The 10,210-nt window shown below is 37.4% G+C and overlaps 1 non-coding gene and 2 pseudogenes across 6 annotated transcripts in view; all 3 read right to left on the bottom strand.

Moving 5' to 3' along the window:
• The window catches only part of LOC147563958 (mediator of RNA polymerase II transcription subunit 32 pseudogene), a 95,573-nt pseudogene extending 88,316 nt beyond the window's left edge, over positions 1 to 7,257 (bottom strand). Inside the window, exons 1-3 of one of the 5 annotated variants that reach the window (XR_015225862.1) lie at positions 7,137 to 7,257; positions 6,518 to 6,981; positions 5,192 to 5,398 (exon numbers count right to left, since the gene is read on the bottom strand). The product of XR_015225862.1 is annotated as a mediator of RNA polymerase II transcription subunit 32 pseudogene, transcript variant X4 (transcript). Of the gene's footprint in view, positions 1 to 5,080; positions 5,408 to 6,517; positions 6,982 to 7,136 lie in introns of those variants that run through there. The other 4 variants (XR_015225863.1, XR_015225861.1, XR_015225859.1 and 1 more) reach the window with 4 other exon arrangements.
• Positions 190 to 1,912, bottom strand: LOC147563959 (pentatricopeptide repeat-containing protein At5g66520 pseudogene; annotated as a pseudogene).
• Positions 7,258 to 9,362: 2,105 nt separating the features above from the next.
• TRNAA-AGC (transfer RNA alanine (anticodon AGC)) lies at positions 9,363 to 9,435 on the bottom strand. The gene has a single exon. It is a non-coding gene; the product is annotated as a tRNA-Ala (tRNA).
• Between the last annotated feature and the right edge of the window lie 775 nt (positions 9,436 to 10,210).

The raw sequence follows: 10,210 nt of genomic DNA, 5'->3' as shown, positions 1-10,210 counted from the left end.
GCTACTTAATTTACAAATGATAAGGGTAAACAAAACACATCCAATTCAAAACATGAAAAGCAAAAGTTTGTGATCCCCAAAGATGCAGATAATACTTCACCACGATGACAATCCTCTCCATTGATGATGATTCTTTATCTTGGAAACTTTTGTCATTAAAACAACACTGCAAACAGAGTAGCTATAGAATCGAAACCTCTCAAAATTTGTCTTATACATTTTCCAAACTCTTAGAAAAGTAGTGGTGGAATTTGTAATGTAACATGACTAAGGGACATTCCGTTGCAAAACCTGAGAGATCTACTAAAATTAAGTTAACTCCACGACTATTTCCTCATCAAATTTTGAGGACTTCAATTGATTATTGATCAAAAGCAAAACAGAGACAATATCATCCATAAGATGATGAGATCTATCTCCTGCAACAAATTCAGAAACTACACAATCCAGGCACTTTCTTCACATTGTTATCCTCCATCTTCTTTCTCACCTTTGCCACATCTTCCCACCGATTAGCCGAAGCATACATGTTAGAAAGAAGAACATGAACACCACCATGATCGAGACTTCTACCCGCTAACCTCTCAACCATTTCTTTTCCCAATTCAACGTCCCCATGCATTCTACAAGCATTAAGCAATGCCCCTAACACGTAAGAATCAGGTTCCATCGACATTTCACTCACCAATTTCTTTGCCTCGTCAAGCATACCGGCTCGCCCCAATAAATCCACCATACACCCATAATGCTCAATCCTCGGTTCAATTCCATAAACTTCATTCATGCTTTTGAAGAACCTCATCCCTTCTTCTACAAGACCCATTCGACTACACGCACTTAAAACACATATAAATGTTACCTCATTCGGACTAACTCCATCTTCTCCCATCTTAATAAACAACTCAATTGCACTTTTACTCCTTCCATGATTTGCTAAACCAGAAATCATTGAAGTAAAAGCAAATACATCTCTCTCAGGCATCTCATTGAATACCTGACTAGCTGTTTCTATACAACCACACTTTGCATACATATCGATAAGAGCAGTACCTAAAATTCTGTCCAACTCGATCTTGTTCCGCTCAACGTAAGAATGAATCCATTTCCCTTGATCAAGAGCACCAAGAAACCCACAAGCAGTAAGTGCTCCGACAATTCCTGCGTGATTCGGTTTGATACCAGCAAGCTGCATCTCATTAAAAAGTTGTAAACCTTCTTTGAACAACCCTACTTGTACATATCCAGTGATAATAGCACTCCAAGAAACAACATTTCTTTCGGGCATTTTATCAAACATCTCCCGGGCGATTTCCAACTGTCCTATTTTCACATAACCACTAATCATAGCAGTCCAAGAAATCACATCTCTGTTTGAACTAATATCAAACAATTTACGAGCATAATCAATACAATTACAATTAGCATACATATGAATCAACCCATTTTGAACAAAATCATAAGATTCCCACCCAAGTCTAACAATTTGAGAATGAGCCTCAGATCCACTGAAACCATCAGTGAGATCAGTACAGGCTCTAAGAACAAAAGAGAAGGTATAATTGTTGGGTAAGAGACCAAATTCAAGCATTTGTTTGTAGAGAGAGAATGCTTTAATGGGTTGGTTTCTCTCACTAAAAGCTCTAATCATGGTGTTCCAAATGAAAGTAGAAGGATTGGGGAGATTACGAAAAAGATGGTGGGCATAATCGAGGTCCCCATGATCGGAAATAGCAGAAAAAGCTATGATTTTGCCGGTGGCGTAAGGGTCTGTTAGGGTTCCAGAGAGAATGAGATGTGATTGAATTTGTTTGATTTGTTTCATTGTTAGCCATTGTTGATCCAAATAAGTGAGAGTTCTCTTGCTTGATTTCAAATACTTGGTGAATGGGTGCAACATTAGCCGTTTTAGGTTGTTTAACGGTCAAGATAACATATGAAGGTTACAAATTGGTTATAGAAAGAAGGCTAGTTTCTATTTGGCCCCCCTAATTGATGACTAGTAGCCTCTTTAGCCTCTAATCTTTTCAATTGCAAAGTTGACCTCCGTTACTGACCTTTTCCATCCGTAAACATTACGAATTACGTTGTTGGATGTGTGGTGGCAAGTTTGTCTCCACCTTCGACAGATTTTCCTGCTTCGTATTTGATTCCTCTTTTAGTTAAGCCCATGACTCCATTTGTTTCGGGCTTCACAAATCTTGACGACGGTTTGTCTTCTCTATCTCTTGTGGCTTATCACTTCTTTATGTTATCTTCTCTTGATTTTCTCACTTTCCCATCTTTTGTGTCTGGCATTAATGATTCACCATCACTCACTTTCCCACTAAGGGACAGTAAGGATCCTACAAGATCAGTTTGTCAAGAACAGTCCCGCTTATCTTATCAACTATACTCTTTTCAGTTTGAAGATGCCATCTTCGCTTAATCTTTATCCACTGATTAACTAAATCTATTTTGATCATTTCACTTCTTATCAGAAGTTTTTTCTCATTTTTTTGTCATGATAGAAAGCTACAAAATTCAATATCGCATAGCCAAAAAATACCATCTCTGGAAACCAATAATTAAGTACCGCTCTGACGGTTTAATCGACATCATACAAAATAACTTAGTTGCCAAATGGTACCTATTAGTTGATGGTTTATTAAGGGTTATTTCTCAAAAGGCCCCCAACTTTGTGACCAGTTTCCTGCCAGACCCCCTAGATTAGCAATAATTCTCGTATAGCCTCCTTTTTTCCGTTATCTTTAACATTCCGTTACTCTCTCTCCTCCATCTCATTTTCTCTCTCTACCAAGTCACCTATCACGCGATAGCATCATCTTCTCCGGCAGGGGTCGTCGGTCGGTCAAATTTTCGGCCGACGACCTTAAAATTCGGCCGACGACCTTAAAATTCCCTTCGCCGGAGTTGAGAGAGAGAGAGTGAGGAGAGAATTTTTTTTTTAGAAAAAAAAAGAGAGAGAGAGAAAACAAATTGAAGGTCGCCAGCCGAAATTTTGACTTATCGGAGAAGATGATGATATGGCGTGATAGGTGACTTGCCAGAGAGAAAAAATGAGATGGAGGAGAGAGAGTAACGGAATGTTAAAGATAACGGAAAAATGGAGTTATACGGGAATTATTGCTAATCTAGGGGTCCTGACAGGAAACTGGTCACAAAGTTGGGGACCTTTTGGGAAATAACCCTATAATGTTTGCATGGGCCCTTGATCACGAGGTACTCCTTCGGTTAGTTTTGTGACACTTTCAGAGTTCACTGAATTTGATTGGGCTAGCCACCTTTCATTCCACTACTGACTACATCAAAACGTTTTGTGCGGGTCTGATTTCTTCGAAATCCACTACTGACTACATCAAAGTTGGGGGCCTTTTGTGCGGGTCTGATTTCTTGGCGCTGATTTCTTCGAAATCCAAAAAGCAAAAAAAAATATTCCGGATCTCCGGCGAAGGCTGAATATCGTGACCTTGCTTTTATTTCTGTCTTTTTTTTTGTAAAGGATTGCTTTTATTTCTGCTGAGCTCTAACGATTGAAATACCTTTTTCATTGATCTCCGTATTTTTATTCAAGAACCCGTCGCTATCAATCTCGTATTCTACGGGCGCATAAAGCGCATCAAACTGATCAACTGCCACTTTGTTTATGAGAAAATTGAAGTCCATTAAATAATCAATCATCCACCCAAATTTGTAAAGAAAACAAATCTTGTGTGAGAAAAGTTAACAAAATCAATTGAAACTTTATAAAGAATTTCTTGAAATTTACCAACATTTTGATCCAACTCTTTCACTAGCTCTCTCCAATATACTCACCATAAAGAGATCGAGTAACATGTATATAATAAGGGAGGGAGGATGGTATATTTCCCCCTCCTCCCAATGGTCTCGATTTACTCTTACATGTTTACATTAGACGGTGCGATTGAGTTGTTCAAAATCCGATGGCTCGGATTTTCATTGCAGATGATCCAAGGGTTGAAATAGAAGAATGGATAAAAAAAACATCTTTTCAACCCCTTGGATCATTTACAATGAGAATCCGAGCCATCGAATTTTGAACAATTCAATCTCTCCGCTATCTAATATAAACATATAAGAGTCAATCTGGATCATTGGCAGGAGGGAGAAAGATACCCTTGCCTCTCCCTTATAGTTTAGATCATTTTACTTTGAATTTACTACGAAATCGTACGATATAAAAGGGTAGTTGGAGGATTTAAAACACGAAGCTTCATAGCTCAGTTGGTTAGAGCACCCGTTTAGTAAGCGGGAGGTCATGCTTTCAACTCTCATTGAAAGCATTACCTGACCATTTATTTTTCTATTTTTGTTCCAAAATCTCTTACTTATCCAACAACATTACCTTCCTTACTTGTGCTCAAACTAGAATAATACGCTTCATTTCAAAAAGATAAAAGAGTAAATTGAAAGTTTCTTTCTATTTGTCAAACTCGATCACCATTTTTAACACTCCTTGTTTTGATTATTGTGATTTTGTAGATTTGCAGAGATCACCCTTTCCTTGGCTATGGTTCAACCTTGTTCTTTTTGTTCCTGCCATGATCATCACTCTGTGTTTCTTTTAGGGAACTTGTATTACTCTTCCTTCCTCCATTGTCCTCATTATTGTGATTGGAATTTTTTTTTGTGTGTAATTTTGTTTGTTGGGTGAAATGAGCACTATCTTTTAATTTTTTTTTTGTTGAATAAGCACTATCTTTTAATTCCACTATCCAAGCTACAAACTACACTGGCAAATTATTTGTGCCTACATAGGGTAAGGGTAGAACGCGATCAGTCTATCTCAAATGATGCGTTTTAATTTCATGAAGCCATATCCACATTTCATATCATGTATTACATGAAAGGCAAAGCTTGAGTCACCTTCGTAAATCTTGATCATCCGTATATCCAACCGTCAAAAGGTGTAGATATAGATACTTTGTGTAATTGTATCTTTTTTATGGAGCACTACTAATAAGATAAGAAAGCCAAATTTTGCCTTAGTAGATATTGGAATTCTAAGTCGTGTGTATCCTCGTGATGTATCAGTTTTTCGTAAGGATAATGACTCTCTTAATAAAGGAACGAAGAGAATCCATTAATAACAAATTATAGGCCAAATTAACAATACACACCATCTACCATTCTAGCCGCTTTGCAGGATTCACCCTTTGATATAATCTGCCACCCTTTCATATAATCTGCTTACATACTGTTACAATCAAATATTCATAAAATTGTATTGAACAAACACCAACATTAGACAATGGTTTGACTGCTCCTTTTCTAATCCTTAATTTCACTGGTACTTAGTTCACGAGGGCCGCCTGTGGACCCGTTCTGTCTGCCACATCTGATAAGGGGTTCTTCACAATCCTTAATTCCAATCTCTCACCTGAAAAAACTACGCAGAAAAGTTAATAAGATTGCTACTAAAAGATTGTGTTTCACAACCTTGCCAGCTTTAGAACGTCTTAAATTGTACTCGGGTAACATCACAAGTAACCAACAACAAATGCCAGTAAAGCCTTAATTGATACTTGACAAGTTTCAGTGGCGATCATAAGTATATGGTCTTGTGAATAAAAAGCATAAGTTTCTCTTTGTGACATGCGTGTTCGCACGAAAAAAAAAAAAAATAGGGCCTGAAAGGGAATTTAAGGAAACATGGTGAATGGGGTATATATGACAGGCGAGGAGGGTGCCAAGCCAGAATCTGTGGGTGTGGGTGTGAGCTCGTGTGCAGATTCAATTCCCGTTGAGGAACTTAACCTTCTAAAGTAATGTGAGGAAGCCCAAGATAAATACCAGACAACTAAAATATCAGCGTACCTCACTGCATATTGAAATGGCCATGGTAAGACAAACTTAGAGCATTCGGGCAACAAAAGCACCAGAATAAACACCCATAACGGAATAACAGTTTGGCTTTTCTTCTACCTATAGAAATGGTATTCTTTTTTCTTTTCCTAATACAAGTATAAAGACTCAATGAAAAGGAAACGAGGCCCAAGTGATTAACAGCCTACGAAACCATCATTCTATCGATAAACAACACATAGTTGTTCAAGAATAGCACCTGATCATAAAGCTTATATGAGTAACTAATGACCTAATACAGTTTGATTATCATAGAGAATGGATGATAAACCATAATTTATCAGCTTATCACCTTATGTGATATACAATAATGTGTCACTACCTACCAAAGAAATCGAGCTTTTAGAACAAGTAATTACTTATATGGGTATGAGATGATAAACCATATCGTAATGTTCTCGTGGCGCATAAGTACTCGTCAAGTACCCCGGCCGGGATCAAGTAAGCAAGTCCATACATTGTCAAATAAAAGATAAACAACGTTGTGACAGTTCCAACTTCTTTGAACTAATCATCTAAGCTAACAATAGTTTTCATTTTTTTTTCTACTCCCAAGTCCCAAGCAAGTCCCAAGCAACAAAAACTAACAAAGTTAATCGTGACTTAAAAGGTATTCGATTAGAATTCAATATACCTATTGGCCTGCATCTTCAGAAAACCTAGCATCAAAAGGAACAGAAGAGTGATTATGAGAAGCAGCACCATTCACACCAGACCCTTGCTGAAGCTCAATAACAAGCCATCTAACAGCTTTACTCATCTGTTCTAATCGAACCGCACTAATCGGCGGAAGCCCTGTACTAGTCATAGTTTGCCCTAATTTACCATTTGTTGTTGCTGATGATCCAGTTGCTTCATCAACAAGACATTCTGATCCAATTCTTTGTTTAACTGATTCCACAAATTCTTCAGCTTGATCACAAGCAACCCTAAATAATTCCCATTTCTGCTTGAAATTTTCTAAAGCTGATTCTGTGGTTGATGTTTTCTGACCACCGGAGATCTCCTTGGCTTCAATAACAGCAGCTGCTGCCGCAATATATTCTTGATATGCATTGTTCAGAGCGTCAACTGTACTATCCATTACTAAGTCACTCTCTGCTAAGACAAGAAGAAGAAGAAGAAATTTGTCATGGGGATGAAATTAGGGTTTGCAAAATAACTACTCAATCAGATTGTAGGAAGAGAAATTTTGAAAGATCAAATAAGTCGGAAAACAATTTGAGGGATTAAATTGAAGAAGATTGTATTACCGTGTAAGAGAAACTGCGGATTATCTGAACTTGGAACTCCAAAATTGAAGGTTCTGAGTTTGGGAATTTTGAGTTACTATTTCTTGCTTTCTAGGTCTTAATAGGGAGGAAAGAGCAAAACGGTGAAGGGCCAAAAATAAAATGGAAAGTCAACAGTTGGTAGCCCAAGTGGTTCCAAGGTGTTGACATAAACTCCAGAAAGCCCTGGAGGTCCCAGGTTCGAATCCCAGAGAAGGTGGAATCTTTGGTTATTTGAATTGGGATTATTAGGGTGTAAATAATGTTGTTGGCCTTTAGGGCATGTTCTAGTTGGGCTATAGGCCCGGTCCTGTTAGTGTTTGAGTGGGCGGTTATCGAGCTTATCACATCTATGATGTATCAAGTGCCAAATGTTTCGACAGACGTAGATCGTAGTCTGTCTTCCAAAAAAAAAAAAAAAAAAAAAATAAAATGGAAATTTTATGTGCACACATATTTTATATATACATAAAATCACACACGTTTTTCGCACACCAACTAAAAGTGCACACACGCGTTTCCCACATGAATAAATTTATGGTCTCAAGAGAGGCTGAGGCTGGAGCTGAATTTTAGAGGTTGAGCTGAGGCCAATAATTATAGGTGAAAAAGTGGTTTTTTCGGCCTAAGAAAGGTTGGGATTGGACTTGCTCTTATTACCAGGGAGGAAAGAGCAAAACAATGAAGCGCCAAAAATAAAATGGAAATATTATGTGCACTCGTCCTTTTCCCGTTCCACACGGCCACACTCGTTTCCTTCCGACTAAATTTCACTCCCAATCACCCATAAGTTGATATTGGTTAGCTTAATTTAGAAAACAACTAGGCTACACAATCCCCTTCCTGAGACTTCCATCTGAAACCGCATGAGAGAGGAGAGAGAAATAAGTGTGGTTTAAGTGGGAATCCTAAAAGGCTGAGTATTTTTTTGTCGACTACAAGGAGAGAAAAAGAAAGAAAGAAAAAAAAACAACCCTCAATGGAAGAGAATCGGGTAGGTCGACCATTCACTGGATATTTTGTACTTTCGTACCCAGTTAGCTATCTTGTCTGCTTTGGATTTGCCCTCTCGAGATATGTGTGAGTATCGAATGTCTTTGAATGTTTTTTACAGTAGTTGAATTTTTGCAATTTCCGCCATCAATTGCCATTGAACGTTCTTGTGTTGATTTTGGAGGTGTTCCATGATGTTTTTGTTATCATTTTCAACGAGTAGGTAGTCTATTTTATTGTTCGCTGCCCCTGAGATGCTGCCTCGAAAGGTTGATGCAAATAAAAGAATATTTGTTCTACGTCTCCGAGCTATATATCCTCGTCTAATTCTGGTCATTGGATCAAATGAGGTGTAGTATTGCGTTTGCCTCACATTCTTCTGCATTTCTTCCTTGAGTGGTAGGTAGTAGGTATATCTATGATGAATTGGCATTGCGAGTTATAAAAAGGTTCTTAAAATCTTTCACTGCTCCCAAAATTTAAGAACATGGTCATTAACTTCTCCATTAATCACATTCTCTACTCCACCACTTGAAGCTTCTTTGTCGTGAAAACATCCCCAAATCAAACCATTATCTTCTTCTAACATCATACTTTAATTATAAATCATAAGAAATGAAAAGGTTCAAATTCTTATTTTGATCTAAACAAAATTATCATGGTATAAAAAAATCTCGTGAATCTTCACTTTAAATTTTTTTCATTGAACCTTCATTAATCATAAGGATAGCCTACCGAAAGTACCAGTCTAATAGGTTATAGGTCGACAGACTACTGACATATAAAAGAACATATTGGTATGCACCACATAGCTAGTATCCATCCAGATATTTATACTAGAATTTAAACTTTTTTTAACTTCAACATTGTCTCGATTTCAGAAACTAAATAATTTTAGCTTTATGAAGATAATTAACATAATAAAGCACAGATAATTCCTTATACTGTAAAAGGGATATATTACTAGCATATTGTTCACACTGTGAATGCTTTTTAGTTTACTTTTTGGAGGAGAGTTGGGTGATTGATGATAATGGCTTCTTCTTCTGGTGGTGGTGGTAAAATAGAAACAATTGAACATCCTCCTCCTAGTGTTTTGATAAGAACAATACTGATCTCTTGGACTTGGGAAGATGTACAAAATCAACTACTTCATCAAGATGTTAAGAACAAAATTTGCTTCTTTGAAAGAAGAATGAAAATTGAAAAAAATGATGGAGATGCGGGGTATCGATCCCCGTACCTCTCGCATGCTAAGCGAGCGCTCTACCATCTGAGCTACATCCCCGTTATGTTTATCTCTCTACCATTACCTATTCATTCGATATACAATGTCCAAAATAGCTTACCTAAACATTGTATGTTTTCACATTTTACATCTAAATATTCTTCTACTCGAAATGTTGAAGTGAGACCTAAATAATTCTACATTACTAATTCATTTAAGGCCAAAGTTGGTTTACGGTCTTTGGCATGTTTATTACAATGATTACGTGCTAAAAAAACTTGTTCGAGTTCGAGGAACACAACTTGGTTGTGTCGTATCATCTTTACTTTCCACCACGGAGAGCGTTGGTTGTTGTTCTAGTGATTCTTTGGATTTCTTTAAGACTATGACCACAATTTTTTATGTACAAAAACTGACCGAGTACGGTGTGTTGACGACGTATGCGGGGCTACGAACAAGCGAATCTCTTCCGTGTGGTTTACAATGAGAGGCTTGATTGTTTATTTCATTGTTCTGCAGCTGGAAAAGATTCCACAAACATTCTGTTTCGTTAAGCATTACACGAACTCATATTATTATCATCTTCTTGACCAAATACGTATCCATTCTTCTCGAGTATAAAGAACAACCTAAATCAATTTCGTATACATAGAATTTTCACACAAGAGAGCTAAGTATTATAAAGAACCCAACTACTTATATTACAAATTGACAGTTGACAATGTTGACCCTCGGAGTCTTTATGATATACTTGTTTTTTAGACATAAGGGCAAAACCAACGTGGGAGCTCAGACTCCACTTTTGAGAGCCCCTGAATTTTGAGAGCCCGGGGTT

This window comes from Eschscholzia californica, unplaced genomic scaffold, assembly GCF_041429995.1.
Source record: "Eschscholzia californica isolate CP2 unplaced genomic scaffold, dmEscCali1.0.p SCAF_1, whole genome shotgun sequence".
Lineage (NCBI taxonomy): Eukaryota > Viridiplantae > Streptophyta > Magnoliopsida > Ranunculales > Papaveraceae > Eschscholzia > Eschscholzia californica.
The sequence above is the reverse complement of the archived record's forward strand: the minus strand, read 5'-3'. Positions and strand labels throughout refer to the sequence as shown.